Source organism: Myodes glareolus, chromosome 11, assembly GCF_982192425.1.
Source record: "Myodes glareolus chromosome 11, mMyoGla1.1, whole genome shotgun sequence".
NCBI classification, from domain to species: domain Eukaryota; kingdom Metazoa; phylum Chordata; class Mammalia; order Rodentia; family Cricetidae; genus Myodes; species Myodes glareolus.
The window spans coordinates 43,947,719-43,968,250 of record NC_142036.1 but is presented as its reverse complement, the minus strand read 5'-3'; the positions used below and the strand labels follow the sequence as shown (position 1 = coordinate 43,968,250).

General features: G+C 42.9%; 1 protein-coding gene across 3 annotated transcripts in view; it reads left to right on the top strand.

Moving 5' to 3' along the window:
• Positions 1 to 20,532, top strand: part of Sipa1l1 (signal induced proliferation associated 1 like 1) — a 295,169-nt gene that overhangs the window by 62,000 nt on the left and 212,637 nt on the right. The window contains exon 3 of one of the 3 annotated variants that reach the window (XM_085697422.2): positions 980 to 1,046. The exons of the other annotated variants lie outside the window; for them this stretch is intronic. The gene's annotated coding sequence lies outside the window, so the exon portion shown is untranslated. The remainder of the gene's footprint in view (positions 1 to 979; positions 1,047 to 20,532) is intronic. 3 annotated transcript variants of the gene reach the window in all.

Below are 20,532 nucleotides of genomic sequence, written 5' to 3'. Positions count from 1 at the left end.
GACTCTGCAGGCATTCAAGTGATGAGAGACTTACCAGTGTACAAAACACCCACACAACATAAAATTTAAAAGCAACAATGAATTGTAGAATTACTTTGTATGTATATGTTAGTGTGTGTGCATGCATGTTCATACCTAAGTGTCAACTTGGTAACATTCTGCAGCAACTCTCTACCTTGTTTTTGAGACAAGGTCTTGGTGGAACTTGGGACTTGATGATTAGCCAGTCAACTCACCCGCCTCTCTTCCCTTCCTCAGTTCTGGAAGTCCAAGCAGATGCCACCATGTCTGACTTTTATGTGGGTGCTGGAACTTGGATTCTTAGTACTCGAGTGGCAAGCACTTTATTGACTGAGTTGTCCCCTCAAGCTCCCAGAATTGTGGAAATTTTAAATTCTATAAGCCAGAATGTCTGTTGCTATGGAAGAGGGTTTCTCAGCCTCATCTTTATTTCTCCTTTGGGCTGGGTGATGTGTAGTCTAGCACCTTCCCTGATTTGTACCCGTTAGATGGCAGTAGTATGTCTCCTTCTCTGGTTGTGACTTCAGGACATAGAATTGGACCCTGCTGAGGATCAGTGAGTGCTTAACAACACTGGAGGTGTGGGGGTGGAGCTGGGTCTCATAGGCAATGGGATGCTGATGACTTGGCTAATTAGCATTTCCTTCTAGGGGACTTCTTACAGGTCCTGGTCTTGAGTTTCTCCTGGATGTTTTGAGCTGGTTGTCTGTGATGTGACCCTGGAATATTCATCTATCTGTCTAGTCAGGCTTAGGAGTCAGTTCTTTGTGTGGGAGTGGCTGTCGTTAGCCCAAATTTAAATATATAGAGTATAAAGGTTAAAATTAAAAGAGGCTTTAAATTAGGATTTTATTAATATTGCTCTTTTGGGCCCTTTACTTACTGTGAGGTACAGTTGCATATTTTCCAAAAATTGAAAGTAATTATTATACTAAAGCTCACAATTGTTCCAATCTAGGTTCTGAGAGATTGCCCCAAGTTGAACTCAAAAGCAAGATTTACTGTAGACTTTGAGGTGGAATGAGGTGAGTGGATGGATTCGTCATCAGGTTGTGTTGAGGGCAGGAGTGTCACGTGGGCTCTGGTTTAGAAGGCAACTACTTGCAGCAGTTTTTGGCTTACCTAATGTGAGTTTTGTGTATTTTCCTGCTGGCTTTTCCTGTTTGCCATCTTCTTTTTGCCAATTAGGAAAGGAGAAGCAGAGGATGTGAAAGCCTGCAGAGTTCTGGTCTCTGACTTGTGAACCCAAGCAGCTCTCTTTATACCAGACCATCTCTACCAGACTTACTGGGGCTGGGAGTGGGGTGGGGCTGGATGGCTCCGAGTGTCCTACAGTTCTTCTCCATAGCCCATCTAAGTAGACAAGCAATAGTGAGAAACAGAAAAAGGAGACTTACTCAATATGGCCACAGTAGGAAGAGGGGCAGAGAAAGGTCCAATGTTCCCCCCCCCCCCCCCAATCTGTGTCCAGCAGACTGCATGAGGGTTAGGCTTGAGCAGATCACAGGAGCCTTCCTGGGGAGTTAGCTTATTTTGTGTGGTTCCCTGCAAAAGATAGCTATAGTTGATTTTAAGATTATTATAAAGAAGTTTTCACTAGGTAAATTAAATCTTTAGTTCAATAACTCATTAGACCTACTTCTCAGTAGAGACTCAGATTTAGCATAGACTTGCTGTACTATTTCAGCAAGCATTCCAGACCTTTAAATTAGTTGCGAAAGGAGGATGCTGTAATGAAAAACAAAAAACAAAACCAGCCTAAACCAGAGTGAAAGAGATGGTTTCTCCATGTCCCAAACACAACAGTAAATAGAGCTTTTAAATTCAGATAAACCCAGTGGTTTGGGGTTATATAGGTCTCTTTGGTTTAGTTACTTTGTACTTAACCTTGATCTCAGACAGGTGCTGAGACAAAGACCTTTGAGAATGTTTTTATCTGCTGCTTTGTTAGGAGAAAAATTACTCAAGGAGTCAGCTCTTCTGGAGTGCCTGGGTCCAGGAACAGTCAAGGGTATCTGAGATCTCACCTCTGGAAACCTTTGTTCAGAGCTTACGGCTTCTACAGCCCACTGGGTAATCGGAACACTGCTTTCAAAGTGGCTTTCTATTTCTGACCTTCCTTGAATTTCAGGAGAGAAATAGGGGAATAATTATCTCTGAAAGCGTCTTTAAAGCACTTTAGGACATTCTTGGTCTGCATTTATCTGGGCATTCCTAGCTGCATACTTAATAGAGGTAGAAGCTAAGGAAGTGTTGTATCTCTAAAATTTCTAGCCATCTGAAAAGGCTATTTTTCGGTTATTTTAATTTTATTATGAATTTTTCTGTTAGCAACACATCTGAGAAATCGTGTGCCTTTTGAAAGCAGCATCTTTTGGAGGCCCAGGATTTTCTGGATGTTAAAGCAGATAGCCCTCAGGAATGCTCCATGACGGTAGCCTGCAGATCTGATACTGAGAGTGGGGGAGGAAAATGAGAGCAAGCTGCCCCCACATCTGTGGATTCTACCCCCCGGGTTTCATACCCCCAGTGTGAGAATCTGTGAGATAGATGGCGCCTGTTCTGAAGTACACAGACCTTTGCCTGACTTCATTCTCCAGATGGTACCAACTGCATACATTGCATATATGTTGTGGTGGGCATTGTTAGCACACTAGAGATGGTTTACAAAAAGGCTTATATGCAGGTGTCATGCTATTTTATTTATTATCCTTATTTTTCTATTTATTTTTTATTTTTTGAGGCAGGACTCCACTCAGTTATGTAGCCCAGACTAGCCTTGAACTCATGGCAGGCTTTCTGCCTTAGTCTCCTGAGTCCTGGCGTTACAGACTCCATCTTTTCATGTAAGGTACATGAGAATGTGGGTTTTAGAGTCTGGGAGCCCTGGAGCCAGCCTTTCCATAGGCACTGGGGATGTCTGTGCCTGTTGCCCAGCATCCTCTTATCTTGATCAGAGCATACTGCTCTTTAAGGTTCATCCTTTCTTCTCCCAAGTACTTTTCTACCATTGAAGTGTGTATCTCCTGTCTGTCCTCTTGTGTTCTGAGCACTCCTCCATAAGTAAAACTCCTAGTTAATAATCATGGCTAGGACAGCTTTAGCAGACTTCTGTCTAGTTAGAGCTGGGAAGCCAAGGCCTTGTCCTTTGGACTGAGTTGCTTAGTTTAGTTACTGGAGCTGCAGGGCTCCTGGACTGCTTGTCTTAGCACCAGTGTCTGAGGAGATGCTGGTCTGGTTTGTCTGCTCGGTCTGGGTAGAACAGTATTTCTCAACCTGTGGGTTGTGACCCTGTCACAGGGGTTGCACATCAGATATCCTGCATATCAGATGTTTATATTACGATCCACAAACAGCAGCAAAATTGCAATTATGAAGTAGCAACAAAAATAATTTTATGATTGGGGGTCACCAAAACTTAAGGTTGCAGCATCAAGAAGGCTGACTGAGGTAGAGCTTTCTTTTGGGGCGTGCCTCCTCACTGAGATCTTAGGTAGCAGAGGAAGGCTGATTGAACAGTTTCAGGGGCCCTCACTCTTGACCTTCCTGAGTGTGATCTTTCCAGTGAAGGGCTATCTAAATTACTGGCATACCTCTAGAAGGCCTGACACAATCTATATAAACTTTTCTGTGTGCTTTTCTGGATACCTTATGAAGTACGTAATATTGCTACTATTAAAATTATTTGTGAGCAGTATTATTTAGAGTATAAACATTGACTTGAGTGAGCATACCTTTTTCTTTCCTTTGAAAAACATCTTTGGTGTAAGCACTCGGCCAGAAGCATTGCATGTCTGACGCTCATTGACTAAATTCTGTACTTTACATATGAAACCTTTCTCACAGGTCTCCCCAGGCTTGTCTCTTGCTTTGCAGTTGCCCTTCCTTATGTGGGCAGTCAGATTTTTGTAGGTAAGTGAAGTATTGTTGAAGTGTTCCTGCTATTTCTCTTGAACTTACTTGTATCCTAGCCACCTGCTTCTAGTGAGGAGTGGTAATGGAAATTGAAAATCTCTCTTTTTTTTCTCTCTCCCTGAAAACCCAAGTAGCAAGGATAGCACTGGTCACATTTTCCCTGGAGCACATTCCCTAGCCTTGTTCTTACTGAAGAGCGCTTAGAGCAGGAGACATTGCAGAGCTGCGCTGGTGTCCACAGGAGGGCGGAGACATGCTTTGGGGCTGAGGAAATGGCTCAGTCAGTTTGAACACAGAACACACATTAAAAAAATAGGTGTGGTGGCACATACTTGTAATCCCAGTGTTGAGGAGGTAAAGACAGACAGGTTCTGGAGCTCGCTGGCCGGTCAGTTTAGCCTGATAGGTGAGCTCTGTGTTCCAGGGAGAGACCCTGTCTCAAAAGGAAAGGAATAACACTGGAAGTTGACCTCTAGCTTCCATGTGTGCGTGTATACACACACACACACACACACACACACACACACACACACATTTTTGCTGTTTTATGGGACAGGCCAACCCTTGAGGAGGTGTGAACAGAATAGGGAAGTGATTCTTGGTGACACATTCTTCTATACACTTGTTGGTGTTAGGTTGACAGAGGCAGGAGACCCAGTCTGAGATGATAGTGCCTTGCTAGGCCAGCAGTACAGACAGTAGCGCCTGGAGTTGATTCGGTGGCTGGAAACCTCCTCCATTGCTGCAGCCTGTGGACTTCTCTTCTGCCCCTTCTTGCCCTCCCCTGTGCTGTGTGACTTCCTTATCATTGGCAAGTACATCTTCAGGACATCTTTAGACGGGAGTAGATGTTTATGTCCAGCAGATTCTCCCTAAACTGAGAACAGATCAGGTACACAAACAAGACTTTGAATATTTTAAATATGTTGCTCTACCTTGCAAAGGCTTGGCAGTGTTCCTTCAGTAAGCTGCTTGTTTCACAGTGGCACTGAAGGCGCAAGGCAGATGCACAAGATGAACAAGACAAGGTTTTGTTACTTACATGCTGATGGCAACCTGAATCGTTGAAGATGTGTAACAGCAAAGGGCTGACTGTAGAGAGACTTCTTATCTTTGGGTGTGAATGATTGGCCTTGCGTGTGGTACACCCTGAGTCCAGCTCAGAATAGCCTTTTTATGCTTCTTTATTGTTTCAAGTCCTGCCCCTCCCCCCAGTACTAATTCTGGAAAAAGAAGATGACACGTACAGCTTTGCCAAACGCTTTTCAGTCTGCAGATAGGACCCTTCCCGTTTACTAATGATGCTGTTGCCTTTTTCTCTTTGTTAGGACCAGCTCATTTTCACTCATTTATTTTCTTACCTTTATGTTCTGTAGACATAAGAGCAGAGCTTCCCACATCCAATAGACTTGGCTCTTCAGCTTATACTGCTCATGGGAGTACTCGATTACAGGAATTTGAATTGTTTTTGAAACGCTGTCTGCTTAAAACTATTTGTCACCTTTTTTTGGGCAGAGATTGGTATGAAGATGATTATATTGTAGTTTTATTCCCGCCCATCAGTGTTTTCATTGTATCGCTCAGGCTGGCCTTTAACACATGATCTTGTTTTCTTAGTCTTGACTTACCTTTTTTGATTATCTAGTAAATTTGGAATTTGCATGCTGGGCTTGGTGGCTCCTGTCTAATTGCAGCACCCAGGAAACTGGTTGAGATTCCTACAAGTTAGGGGAATACAGAGTGAATCCCTGCAGTTTTTCTGTGTTAGCTTTTCTTATAGTTGCCAGTAGGGTGGTTTTGTTTATTTGTATTTTTTTTCTTTTTTGTCCTGGAAAAAAAGAATGTTTGTGTAGGAATTGCAAGATTGATAATGAATTACATCAGCGAGGCCTTCATGGGTGTTGTATTATTTCTTGTATTTTCAAAACTGTTGAAAGAACCGTATGTAGTGATCCCTTATCATATACAATTTGCACGCATTTTCTCCCATTCTGTGGGTTGCCTCTCTCCTCTGTTGGTACTCTCTTATGTACAAAAGTGGGTTTTTATGATCCCTCTTACTGTCTGTACCACGGTATGTTGTCAGAGGTTATTGCTAAATCCCATGCTATAAAGTGTTGACCTTTTCTTATCTTCAGGGAGTTTTTTAGTTTGGAGTTTTGCATATGAGTCTTTGACATATTTTAAATTAAGTTTTCATATGTGGAGTTCCCCTTTCATTGTTTTGCAAGCAGATAACCACTTTTCCCCAGCAGCACATACTGAACAAGACTATCATGGAACGATCTCAGTAACCTTGTTGAGTTATTTGGCCATATCTCTGAGTCTCTGAGGGTTTTGTTTCTAGGTTTTGTGTTCTGTCCTGTTGGTTTTTATGTCTGCCTGCATACTACTATTACTATACTATTTTGATTGCTGTAATTTTTTCATCTTTCTTTCCCCCCCCCTTCAAGACAGGGTTTCTCTGTGTAGCTTTGGAGCCTATTCTGAAACTCACTCAGTAGTTCAGGTTGGCCTCGAACTCACAGGATCCGCCTTCCTCTGCCTCCCAAGTGCTGGGATTAAAGGCGTGTGTCACCACTGCCTGACTTGATTGCTATAATTTTCTAATATAGTTATATAGTCTGATACTAGCAGACATGGTTTCTCCATCACATTTTTAATTCAGATTTTTTTAGATCACTTTGTCTATTTGGGATTTTTTTTTTTGGTAGAAAATGCCATGGAATTTAGATAAAGATTGTGTTACGTTCGCAAATTGTTTTAGGTAATCTTAACAGCGTCACATCTTCTAATGTGTAGACATGGATGTGGGAATGTTTCTCTTTTCTTACATCTTTTCTTTGTCAGCTTTTGTCATAGTTTTACTTCTTTGGTTAAGCCTGTCCCTAAGTATTTTTTCTTTTGACCTCAGTGTGAGTAGAATTATATTGGCAATGTCCTTTTTAGGATGCTCACTGTCCTGTGTGGTGATTGTGCACCCTGCCAACTATCTGAGTTCATGTTTTGGTCCTGTTCTATTTTTGTGAACTCCTGAACTTGACATGAAATATCTGCAGATGCACGAGGCTTTAGTTTTTCTTCTCGACTCGAATGTTCGTTTCTTTTTCTTGCCTGAGTGCTGCGGTTAGACCTTCTGATACTGTATTGAGTAGAAGTAGGAAAGTGGCCATCCTCACCTTGTTCCTGGTTTTTGAGGAAATGCTTTGTCATCACTGATGCTCACTGTGGGTTTTCACGTCTTTATTACATTGGGTGGTTTCCTTCTATTGCTAGTTTGTTCCTTTTTTTTGTTGTAAGGGAGTATTGGGCTTTGTCAGTTGCTTTTTCCCTCAGCATCACTTGAGCTAATCATGGGGGCGTGTCTTATTGCTTCTTGTTGATGTGGTGTATTGCAGATTGATTTGCATGTAGCAGATACTGCATATTCCAGGAATAATTTCACGTGGTCTCCTGTGTATAATCCTCTTAGTATACTGCTCAATTCAATTTACGAGTGTTTTGCTGAGGATTCTTGTTATCCTCAGCATTAGAGCTCTGGCCTAGAATTTTCTTACAGTGTTTTTGCTTGGAGCTAGTGTCAGGAGGATGTGACCCTTTTAGGGTGTGTTCAGAAGTGATCCCTTCTCTTCAGACGTTTGGATGTTTGAGGATTGACATTCTTGGTATTCTTTTAAATGTTTACTAGGAAAACTATTAAGTTAAAGCTTTTATTTGTCAAGAGATTTTCCGTGATTGGTTTTCCCTCTTCACTAGTTACAGGATTGTTAAATTTTTGGTTTTTTTTTCATGATATAATTTCTGTTCATTTTTGTGTTTTTAGAAAATTTGTCCGTTTAATGTAAGTTATTCTACTTGCCAGCTCTCTCACAGTCCTCGTTAGTTCTGTGGAATCAGTGATAAAATGTCCCTACTCTTGTTTCTGATTTTAGTAATTGTTTATCTTCCTCTTTTTGACTTACTACATCCGCCTAAACACTGGTGAGTTTCATTGAGGTTTTTTCCCTCCCCAAAGAATAAACTTTTGGTTTTCCTGCTTTTTCTTAGTGTTTTTTTCCTTCTTTCTGTTCTATTTATTTCTGATTCCATCTTTGTTCTTTCTCTTACTAGCATGTGTTTAGTTTCTTGTCTTTCTGGTTCTGTAATTTACAGTTGATTCAGTGATTTGGAATTTCCTTTAAGTGGAAGCGTTGGTTGCTGTGCGTTTCCCCCCAGCCCTGCCTTTGCTGTAATACCGTATGTTTCAGAACATTGTATTTTATTCTCTTGGTTCAGTTGTCTGTTTACTAATGTATTGTTCAGTCCCTATGATTTTGTGGTTTTCCTGGTTTTATTTCTGCAACTGACTTCTGACTTCTTCGTGTTGTGGCTGGGGAAGTTACTTAGCGTTTACAGTTTTGTGACCTTGTTCACAGTCTGACTGTCATTTATCCTGGGCAGTGTTGGAGAAGCGTGTTCATGCTTTGCTTGCTAGTGTTCTATTCACAGTGGATGTAGCCGGTTACTTAGGTTTCCTTTCTTGTATTCAGTTCAGTTGTATCCGGTATTGAAAGTAGAGTATGAAAGTCTAATATTAATTGTAGAACTACTCCTTGTTTTCAGGATTTTAAAACATATTTTGGTGACCTGCTATTAGATACACAAAACTTGCTGTATGACTCTTTACAGTGCACATGTGATTAAGCCTGCTTCATCAGGTGTTAGACACTCACCTGCTGTCTTTTGCTAATGATCTATTCTGTCTTTGGAGCTGAAGTGAGTCTCTGTAGATTGCTCCTGTTTTAAAAGATCCTTTATGCTATTTTCTGTCTTTGAATGGAGAGAGAGTTGAATCCATTTCCATTTAAAGTCATTATATCGATGAGGAGGAAGTCCGGGCATGTGGGCTCGTTTCTCTGTGTCTGGTAGCTGTTTTTGGTCCTTGTGTTACTGTCTTCTTCTGTGCTTGATTATTTCTTCTTCTTCTTCTTCTTCTTCTTCTTCTTCTTCTTCTTCTTCTTCTTCTTCTTCTTCTTCTTCTTCTCCTTCTCCTCCTCCTCCTCCTCCTTCCTCCTCCTCCTCCTCCTCCTCCTCCTCGTCTCCTCCTCCTCCTCCCCCTTCTTCTTCTCTTCTTCCTCTTCCTCCTCCTCCTCTTCCTTCTTCTTCCTCCTCCTGCTCTTCTCCTCCTCCTCCTCCCCCTTCTTCTTCTCTTCTTCCTCTTCCTCCTCCTCCTCTTCCTTCTTCTTCTTCCTCCTCCTCCTCTTCTCCTCCTCCTCCTCCCCCTTCTTCTTCTCTTCTTCCTCTTCCTCCTCCTCCTACTCCTCTTCCTCCTTCTTCCTTCTTCCTCCTTCCACCTTCTTCTTCTGCAACTGAATCCTTTAAATTCTTTCTTATTTCTTCTTGTGTATGTTCTATAGCTATTTTCTTTGTGGTTACTTATGGAAATTACCACTAGCTTCCTAAAGTTCCAACCTCCCAATTTGGATGTACACACATTAGCTGCTCTTCTAGGGTGTCTTCAGAGCCACTGTCAGGACATCAGCCCTTTGTACACCCCATACTCAAACTCCTAGTGAATTAATAAAAGTCTAGTACACTAGTCTCTGAAATCATGTATGAAACACATGTGCAGGCAGAACGTACAGCTTTTAGACCAATTCTGTTTTAAAAAGCAATGGCCTGAGATCAGCTAGAAACTACAGTAATAAATGGTGGCTGAAGTGCTAGCTTTTTAATTTGCCCATGCGTTTTTAATCTTTACTGTGATCTTTATGTCTTGGAAGTTTCATTCTTTCAAAGAGAAGACTGGTTCTCACTGTGTAGTTCAGGCTGACCTTGAGCAGTGTACTCTCTTCATACCCCTAATGCTGAGTGGTTGTGTTGGTCTGTGTTGTGGGCATGGCTGGAAGACCCTTATGGTCTAATGCACTTTTCTCTTATCTTACAAGACTTCCTTCCCCTCCCCTCCCCTCCCCTCCCCTCCCCTCCCCTCCCCTCCCCTCCCCTCCCCTCCCCTCTTTTCCCCTCCCTCCATCCCTCCCTTCCTTCTTTTTTTCTCAAGACAGGGTTTCTCTGTAGCTTTGGAGTCTGTCCTGCAACCTACTCTGTACACTAGGCTGGCCTTGAACTCATAGAGATCCACCTGCCTGTGCCTTCTGAGTGCTGGGATTAAAGGTGTACATCACCACTGCCCAGCTCTTTTTCTTGTTTTTAAGAACAGCTATAATGGTAACACATTTTGACAACCTTTTATTTACGGGGGAACCTCTGAATTCTACTCCCATGGTCAGCTGAGCCCATGTGTGGAATTTCAGGGAGGTCTCATGGCAGTCATACTGTGAGGCTCGCTTGTTTGTGGCAAGCTCTTTGTCTCCTGTTCCTTTCAGGTTCTGCCGTTGGAAAGTGTTGCAGCGTGCTTCATTGCAGCTGACTTTATCTGAGAGTCATTGAGCAGTTTGCATATTTGTGTACATGTCTCACCAGATTTGGCGACATTTCAGTTATTATTAGTTCAAAGATTGTTCTGCTTGTTTCTCTCCTTTCTTTTTTCTCTGTAACTTCCACAATGTGCTTATTATTTCTCTTGATGGTGTCTATCTTGGTTTGAGTCTGAAATGCTTCTTGTAGATTTGCTGTTCTGAAGGCTGGAGAGCTTTAGGAAATAGGTCAAGCCTTTGGAGGTGGTGAACATTTCAGGTTCTGGCCTGTGTGTGCTCTGCTTTCTTCTTTCCTAGCCACCAGCACATGTGCCCACCCTGGGAACAGCTCCTCTCTCCAGGCCTTGCCATTATTAGGCCCTTCCACCATGCCTTTCTGCCTTGATGGACTGATTTTCTGAAGCCAGGAGCCAGCACAGACCTGTCCTTCCTCATGGTACTTCTCGGGTAACATGAGGTATCGTTGGCACGGTGAGGCAGGAGTAGTTGATACAGATTTTCGTTGTATATGCAGCTGCATTTGAATTAGTCTTTTCCCCCTCACCTGGTAGTTCTGGTTCTAAATTCAATAACGTTGGGAGTGTTAGGCAAACTTGCTGTCTCTGAGCTCCAGTTTTTGAAATGTTCAGTTTTTAAAATCTCTGTCCTGTGGGAGAATGAGAAAAATCAAAGAGTATGTGTGCTGGCCTTTCAAATCCATTCAGTCACCTCAGTTATGAGAAGAAAGACTTGCAGTTATGGTGAAAGGCACCACAGCAGTGGCCTGTGGCTGTACCTCTGTGATGGTCTACAGATGTGGCTGTACCTCTGTGATGGGTGCACCCGGGACCTGTGGCTGTACCTCTGTGATGGGTGCACAGCCCAGCACAGATACCACTTGTAATAGCCCGACATTGCCACCCTACCAGCCGAAAAAGTTCCTTTAGACTAAGTTTTCAACTCAGACCAAACCAGTATTGGTAACTTCGAAGCTGAAAAGAATTTCAGGTCTGGCCAGTTTATTGAAATCAAGTTGGAGATTATTGTAGATACTTTAATATTGTTTAAGCGGGTTTACAAGACAGAGGCTTTTACAAGGAAGTCACACATAGCCTGAGGCATGTGCACCTCAGGAAAGGGGAGGGAGAGTAAGACTTGCCCAAGTGTAGTTATGGGCTTCTCCAAGAGAGAAAGAGCTTTAACTATCTCAGCATTAGCCTCGAATTCCTTTTTGACTCTCAGGTTACATCTCAGAAGGTTACTAAGAGAGTGTTTTTCCTCCTAACTCTCTTTCGATAAAAGAGGTATGCGGGGTGGCTCTGGAAATGCCTTGGATGGAATTATGATCTGATAAGGTCAAGCCAGAAGCCACTAGGGTTGCCTAAGGGCTAGGAGATATCCTGTTCCAGTAAAGGGGTTTCTGGTGAGCTTCCTACAGAATTGCAGACAGAATTGCTGGACAGACAGAAAGTCGGGTAACTGTTCTGGAATTCTTGTGTTTCTGTTGATAACAGCTTGGGTTGGATCTCAGGACGAGGAAACCTTTCTTCCTGTCCTCCAGATATTCCTCTCAGTATTTCTGCCTCTGTGACATTTGGTCCAGCTAGGAGCAAGTGTGCACCTACCTGGACAGCCCGGGGCTGAGGTTATGAGAAGGTGCTCTAACGGTACAAAGTGATACTGCCCGGAGCCAATCACAGTGTGTCATCTGAGCCTTACCTGGCAGGTGTCTCCAGAGCTCTGGTCACACCATACAGATCCTGTCTGTGTGATGTCACCTGGGTGGGAACAGACCCTTGGTGCTCCTGCACTCCTGGGTTTGAGTTTAACTGTAAACACATCTTTATTTTCACTGTTTTTAAAATCGTGGTTTAGTTAATCCTGCAACGTTCCATACTAATAGAAGTTTAAACAAAGGCAATAAATGTGTCTGTTTGTGTGGCCTAAGCCCTGGAGTGTGCCCCACCATGCCTTCCAGCTCTCCTATTTGATCTCTAGACACCAATGTATTGACTTGGTCTTTTAATTTTCATTTATAATTAAAAGCATTGGGTTTCTATACTTTAAAAGCATAACATAATTGAGATTATATTTAATATCTAAATTTTTCTTTTAGCAACATTTGTAGATCTGCCCATGTTAATATAAATCTAATCCTATAAACATTTGGCTTTGTATTACTTTTTACACTAATTCTGTCGCATTATACTTTGTTAGTAGATGTGAATGTGAGGAACTAGAGAGTATTGCAAGGGCATGCTCACTATTACAGTCGACAATAAAAAGAAACCTCGTTTAGTATGTAAACCTGGGAGGCTGTGCTGCGCACAAGGTTGTTGTTGGCCCCTGAGGTTTGGAAGGCTCTTCTAGGGCAGACTGATCTGTTCTTTGGGCCTAGGAATGTGTTGTGTACTCAACACAGAGCCTGCCTTATTATCCACATCACAGGCAGGGGTACACTGGGGCAGGAAGGGCTAGGAGCCTCTTAAGGTTCTCTTAAAAGACTTGTTCTCAGAATAAAGGGTTGCATGAAGTTTTTCTTTTTCTTTTTTTTTTTAAAGATTTATTTATTTATTAAGCATACAATGTGCTGTTGGCAAGGAAGGCACCAGGTCTCATTACAGATGGTTGTGAGCCACCATGTGGTTGCTGGGAATTGAGCTCGGGACCTCTGGAAGAGCAGCCATTGCTCTTAACCTCTGAGCCATCTCTCCAGCTCCGAAGTCTTTCTTTTGAATGGTTGTCTATTATGACAGAAAGGGCTTCTTTATTCCTTCTGATCACTTAACATAATAAACAATGTAATGCTTGATGAACGTTATGTTCAGAAGTGCCAGTATTTGAAATGGTCAGTTTTTATTTGTCTCACAGCACAAAGGTCACCAGGCTACTAACCATATCCTCTCCCAGGCTTCTGGGCAGAAAGCAGGTTATAGGTCTTCCCTTTGAAGAGACAAGCCTGTGTGTTTAACATTTCTGGTTCTCCTAGTGCTTGTCTGTGAGCACAAGAACCTCTGTGCCTGCACAGCTGGAGGTGAGCTTTGAGAGTTTAAGGACTCCAGTCAGTCAGAGTTTGCTTTCTCTTCTTCCTCTTGGTGGTTCAAGATACCAGCCCTCAGTTCTCAGCTTCTAGCTCTCCTTGCCACGCCTCCCTGCTCCCTGCTCCCTGCTGTGATGGTGGTAGACCCCTACTCCTAGAACTGTCAGCCCCAAATAAATCCTTCTAAAGTTGCCTGGGTCAAGGTGCTTTATCACAGCAATAGACAAAGAACTAAGCGTAAACATTTTAATTGAGTGTCAGCATGCTGCCGTTATCTACTTGGCTTTCATTTATTGAACTCTTCCATAGCAGCTTTCTCTCTGCGTCCAAAGCTGAGGTTGGCATGGCCCTTTTCTTGAAGCATTTGGAATCTAAAAGATGAGGCAGATGCATATCTAGGTGCAGTGAGGTGAGGATTTGAATATTGACAAAGTACAACACATAAACTTTTGGGGTTTCTCATTAGTGGTATTAGGGGATGTGAACCACAGATATGTAACGAAGCAAAACTATATAGCTGTACCTGGAGTTCCAGTAGTTCTTCTGATAACATTTCTTTTTTTCAGAATTTACTGAGCTCACACGTGACATTTATATTTATGTATGGAATTGTAGCTCTTATGTAAGTGGAAGCACAGCATACTACTTCTGTTCTAGCTGAAGGCTTTGCCTTGTCTTTCAGTGTCTCAGTGACAGGTTTAAGGCATTAGCAGTGCTGCAGCCGCTGCAGGATTTGGGTGAGTTTTGAGTGCCCCCCCCGTGATGTGCTAGAAGCTTGGCTCCCAGTGTGGCAGATGGAGGTGCTGAAACATGTAAGAGATGGGGTGTAGTGAGGTAATTATGTCACCACAGCACCACCCTCAGAAGGGATTAGAGCGTGGCTTCTGAGGGAGTTTATTCTCATGAGCACCAGTAATTATGTGTGTGAAACTGGTCTCTGATTCTCATGTTATTTTTCTCTTTAATATGTTCCCACCATGGTGTCCTCACACTAACTACTATGTTGTGAAGTGGCCAGAAGACCCTTACCAGAGGTAAAACTGATGGGCTAGGACTTTCAAATGTTAAAACTTCATTCTTTGTACATTGCCCACTCTCAGGCATTTTGTTATAGCAACTGAAAATACAGTGGCTAACCTTGACTGGCAAGTATACAACTGATCTAGAGGGATTTCTGGTTTCAAGAGCACTATTGTTAGAGCCTGTTTCAAGAATTAACACTTCCCCCCAAATTAATCACACAAATGTGTCTTCTCAGCAGTGTGTACCACTGTCTTCCTCTTACCAGCAGCACACTGTTTAGCTTGCATTTCACCTTGTGTGGGATGAAGTTTCCGTGTTACCCAGGATTAACCTGGATTACCACCCACCTCTGCGTCCCAAGTAATCTAAAGAGGTATGCCATCCTGCCTGCTTTGCTTTATATACAACCTTTTGTTCTTTAAAACATGTCTCAGATAGTCTTGAACATGAGATGTAGCTGTGGATGACGCAGACTCTAAATTCCTAGTCCTCACCTAGAATTAGAGGTATATTCTTCCATGCCCAGCTTGGCTTAGCTTCATGATCTTTGTCAGTTTCACAGATATAAAGTGGATTCTCACTGCTGTTTTCCTGTCCGTTTCTCAGACCACACATGAACATTCTTTCAAGTACTTAACAGTGACTTCCGAGTGTTGGATTGACTCTGTTCTCTGCCTGTCCATCTGTCCAGATGGACTCCTAAGTAAAAGGTAGAGCTACCGCTTTGCCATAGACACCCTTCCCTTCCCACAGGCTTATACTTTGCCATTTATGGGTACTTTTGCCATCTGTACATTTTTTCAAGTTCATTATTTGCTTGCTTGTTATTAGGTTTCTCTGTCCTATTAGAAGGAATGTGGGCTCTCCAAAATGATGAAAAATGCCTCTTGTGCTCTTTGAAGACCAGTGGTTTCTGTTGAGGGGTAAGCATACTTGTTACTGTGATTTGTTTGGCCATCCCTTTGTTCTTTCCCGATTATCTGGCTGTGCCGTCACTATGGCTGAGACATTTATCTCTTTCTGCGCTGGATTCCTTATACATGTCACATTGTATCCTACATGGAATTCCCTCAGGTGTTTTAGAATTTGTGGTGTGTCTATTGATTTGGTAGCCTCTTCAGGAACCAGTTTTACACCTTTGTAATTATTATAGGGTCACCATACTTTCACTGTCTGGCAGACGTTAAAGCTAGCCCCCTCATTAATCATCTTTTCCATAATTAGCCCAATTATTCTTCATTATTTTCCCACAGGAACTGTAGACTTAGCTTTTGTGTATTCTGTAAGAATATTCTCTTAGTCTTCCTGGAATTGTAGCAAGTTTACATGGGAATTTAGTTTTCTTTTAGAAGCTTTGCTCTCCTGGACAACTGTTTCTTATACATCAAATATTTCACCCTCCCTCCCTCCCTTCTCTCCTCCACCTCTAAGTATAGTTTAGGAAGATTTACTGATCTCATAGAAGTACTTACTCTGAAGCGGACTTCCTGTCATGGCAAACTTTCCTGTCTCCCATATCCCTGGTTTTTTGGTAATGCGCAATCATCTTTTAGGGTCTTTTATGATCATGTATTGGGTAATTAGCCATGTGTGCCTTAGGTAAAAGTTGCACCTAAGTCCAACTGCAGTACTCTGGATCCTCAGTGGAAAATCACTTGGGAACAGTGATTGAGTGTGAAATGTGCAGTAGCGTGGACCGGAGCTCCGGTTGTCCCACTCTGAGTCTGTGACAAGTGCCGCCTTTGCAGCATGTCCCAGTGCGCTCATCGTCTCCTTGCCCGCTAGCTTTTGTGTTTTGTAGGACGATGGGAAGCTTTGCAGAGTGGGTTTATAGTCTGTGCTTGAAACTTTTAGTTTGATTTTTATCTTTTTCAAGTGGGAGAAGAGAAAATAGTAATTCTTTAGATAAACATTGAGTTCATTAGTCATTCTTTTTTGTTTCAACTTTTCTTTATTCTTTTGTTTGTTTCTGTGGTGCTGAGGATGGAATCTGGGATCTGGCATCAGAGGTAAACGCTGAATCACTGAACATACATCCAGCCCCACAGCTCTTAAATTATCAGTCCTGTGTGCCCTGCTTCTGTTAACTCTCTCTGCCCTTACTGAAAGTCACCATAATGAGGTGAGCTTCTGATTGTCTTGTCCTTGAGGAGGAACTGGGGACAAAAGTGCGTCTGGACCCCTGCAGTCCTTCTCATCCTGGTCTGTAGTCCTGTTCTTCACAAGACTCTTCAGCAAGCCTTTTGCACTTCACTGGGTTCTCAGATTGTTACTCCGGGTCGCCACAGCCCCAGTGTCAGTTCTAGAGGCTCCCTATTGAGCACATTGACTCAGTGTGTGCTCAAGGAGATATGATTGCTTTAGTACCACACAGACTTGATCTAAAACCACATTGGAAAACAGACTCTGGTTTTATGTGATTGAGTCCCCTTGTTGTCTCAGCATCTGGCTGAAGAGTCAGGACAGTGCAGTCTGGTAGTGCTGGGTGACACTGTTGGACCTTGTGAGCACCTAGTATGTCGCCGAGATTACTGCCCCAACCTTTCTCTTATGTGCTTCTGCTGCAGCTCATGCGCCTCCCTCTTGGACAAGTTGGAAAGCCGTGGGCTGGTTGCTATGGGAATTGATGGGTGCTGCTGGCAGAGGGAGAAGGGAAGTTCTTGGAACTGACCCAGAAATCTTCAGGGAGCAGGTTTTATTTTTCTTCTGCCTCTGGCTTCCCTGCCTGCTGTTCTTGGATTTGATTTGATTGGGGGCAGCCTTTCCTGGAGTCCTTGGAGTCTAGGATTGGGTGGTGCTCACCAGAAGACCTCCAGGAGGAGGGGTTCAGAGGTTCGGTGTGACCTGATTGTGTCAGCAGTTGGCTTCTGAAGCTTTGCTGAAGTCACACAGCCTGTCTCTCTCCACTGTCTAGGGATGTGCTACAGACAGGTGAGGGAGAACCTAGTGGTCAATTCCAGGGTCATGACCTTTTCCCCTTCACCACCACCCACACAAAGACAGGTGGAGCAAATGTCAAGGTAGAAAATGGACATTTTAGTAAGTTGGTACTCATATTGAGCAATAATGAAATTAAAATATATTTTATAGAGAGTTGGGTATGGTGGTTCATGCTTTTAATTTCAGTACTAGGGAGGCAGAGGCAGTTGAATCTCTGACTTCAAGGCCAGCCTGGTCTTGTAGAATAAGTTCTAGGACAGCCAGGGCTACACAGAAAAAAGTCAACTTTTATCATTTGATTAATCTGATGAGTAATTTCAAACTCTACCTTGATGTAAGCTGTGTCATTTTTATGACAAATCCCTAGAAATGAGTGTGAAACACTCATTTTCCTAAGAGAAGTATCTGGCTTCAGCAGAGGCTATGAGTGACGCCCAGGCTCTACAGAGCTTGATAGAGAGTCTGCAGTCCAGTCCACTGCTCTGTTCTTGATGGATACTCTGCATGTCCAGTTCCAGTTCACTGCTCTGTTCTTGATGGAGACTCTGCATGTCCAGTTTCAGTTCACTGCTCTGTTCTTGATGGAGACTCTGCATGTCCAGTTCCAGTTCACTGCTCTGTTCTTGATGGAGACTCTGCATGTCCAGTTTCAGGTCACAGCTCTGCCATTTCTGATTTTTGTGTTTATCACTAATGAAAATGTTTTCATTTTTTTTGACCTGACGTTGAATTCCTGGCTCAGATGTGAATGTCTGTCTAGCTCTGTTCAAACTTAACTGTGGGGCATTAGAGGGGACAGTCACTTAGCAGAGGGACCACAAGTTTCTGAGTTACTTTGTGATTTGAATAATTCTCATTCTCTGGAAGGGGATCCAAGGAAGGATTGGAAAGAAAGGCCAATCACACATGGATCTTGTTCCTTAGAGCAGTGGTTCTCAACCTTCCTGATACTGAGACCCTCATGTTGAGGTGATCTCTAACCATAAACTTATTTTCATTGCTACTTCATAACTGTCATTTTGCTACTGTTATGAATCAGAATGTAAATATTTTTGGAGATAAAGTGTTGACAAAGGGGTTGCAACCCACAGGTTAAGAAACGCTGCCTTAGAGCCTCTGCTTTTGTAGCCAGTGTAAGATCATGAAAAGTTAAAGGAAGATGTGTGGTAAATGATGAGAGATGAGTTAATCTCATCAGTGGTTGCTGCAAGGCCAAGTGATCTTTCCCAAGGGGTACCCTAGAAGCCATGTAGAGGGGTTCACAGCCATGGAGGAGGAATAGTTGGTCCCATTCATAGGCATTCACAGATTAGCCATTAGTATTTGAAAGTAATCTTCTAGAATAAGCAACAAGTGTTGTTCTTTGTTTTTTAGCCTCAGAATTCTTTAATTTCTCTGGATTTTATATATTAGGGAATCTTGCAGAATGTCTGCCTGGGCTGTGCAGGTGACTTCATGAGGAGCTAACCATAGAAAAGGTTATCAGAGAAGAGAGCTGAGTGGAGAATCCTGGGGTGTGGAGTCACCCCTGAATGACATGCAGTAACTGCTTCTCAGTGTAAAAAAACACAACCCTCACCTTAAAGGGAATAAGGCCAAATATGAGTGACCGTGGCCCGGGGACACAGATTTAGGTCACCGCAATCTCCATATTCCTGTGTGTTTAGAACTTCATGTAGTTTTTGTCTTAACAAAGCAAAGAGAGCTATACACCAAGGCCTTTTTCATTTATGTGGGTGGAAATAGCAGGCAGACTGGTCTCAGATTCAATCTGATGACATTCTTAGACTCTGGGTTGATAGAAGCTAGGAGTCTGTTATTACATTCCAGAAGAGTTTACCTAATAGTCACAAGAATGTTAGGTCAAACACTGGGGGTAGACAAGAGATGACTGTTCAGTGGACTCGGAGCCCAAGATAACTGACTCTTATCTTTCTCAGTCATTTAATGAGCTTGGGAGTGTATGCAACAGAGGTGTACGCCTGTGCAGAAGAGGTGTGCACCCTCACAGCAGAGGTGTACCTTTTTTGTTACTTTCCGGGAATTTGTTTACCCTTCTGTTTATTCTTTTGCCATGAAATAAGTTGCAGTTCTTCTCCGGTAAATGAGGATAAAACTGAGGTTCCTGATGTTTTTGCTCCGCCCAACTCACCCAAGCAAGGTCAGGCTTTTAACATTCAGATTTGAGCTCCTGGCCTCAATTTGCCAGAGCCCAAGTCTTATATGGTTAATATCATTGCCTTGTGTTGTTCATGCCTAACGGTTATGGTAGAATAGAGTTGTGTATGGTGTAGCACAGATTCTAATTGGTCTAAATAACAAAAACTCAGAGTCAGCTATCAGGGATGAAAGCTGAAAGATCAGAGAAAAAGAGGCCAGCTACTGGAGTTCTTACCTCTACCAATGCTCAGACCAAAAGGGTGATCCTGTCCTCAGACTGCCTCCTCTACTGGCTGCTGCTCAGAGTGCACTGAGCTCCTGTCTCCTCCTGCCTTATATTCCTCTCTCTGCTCAGTCACACCACTCACTCCCCATCTCCACCTCCCTAGTGTTGGGATTAAAGACTTTGTGTGAGCTCAGTTTCTCTTTTAGACTGATTCGATTTTGTGTAGCCCAGGGTGGCCTTGAACTAACAGAGATCCATCTGCCTCTGTCTCTAGAGTCCTGGGATTAAAGGTGTGTGCCACCACACCTAGTGACTTAGCTCTGTACTCTGATCTTTAGCCAAATTTTATTTGTTAAAACACAAAATAGCACCACAGTATGGTGTTTGTCTTGAAAGCTCATGCTCTTTCTGTATGTAGGGCCCACCCTGTGGGAACTCAGCAGAGACCCTAGGAAATGCCCAGAGAGGTGGCCCTTGAGTTAGGCACAATAGGAGAGGTGAACTCTGGGGTTATAGAGCAGTGTTTTGGGCACTCTGTGGATAGAGGCTATGTGAGGAAGGACAGGACTGCCACGTAGTGTTCAGCTCAGTGTGTCTGCAGGGACGGCATGCGAAGGGCACAGAAAGAAACAGGTAAGAAGACAGGCAGAAGTGAGCCCTGCCGAAGAATCTAGATACACTTTCTGAGGTGCTTAGACGTTTTGGCTGGTTTTGGCTATAATAACTTTTTGTTTTAAAATCTTTAAAAGATATGGACAAAGAGAGTTAAGATCTGTGCCAGGTGTGGTTGTGCAGCCTTTAATCAAAGTGTG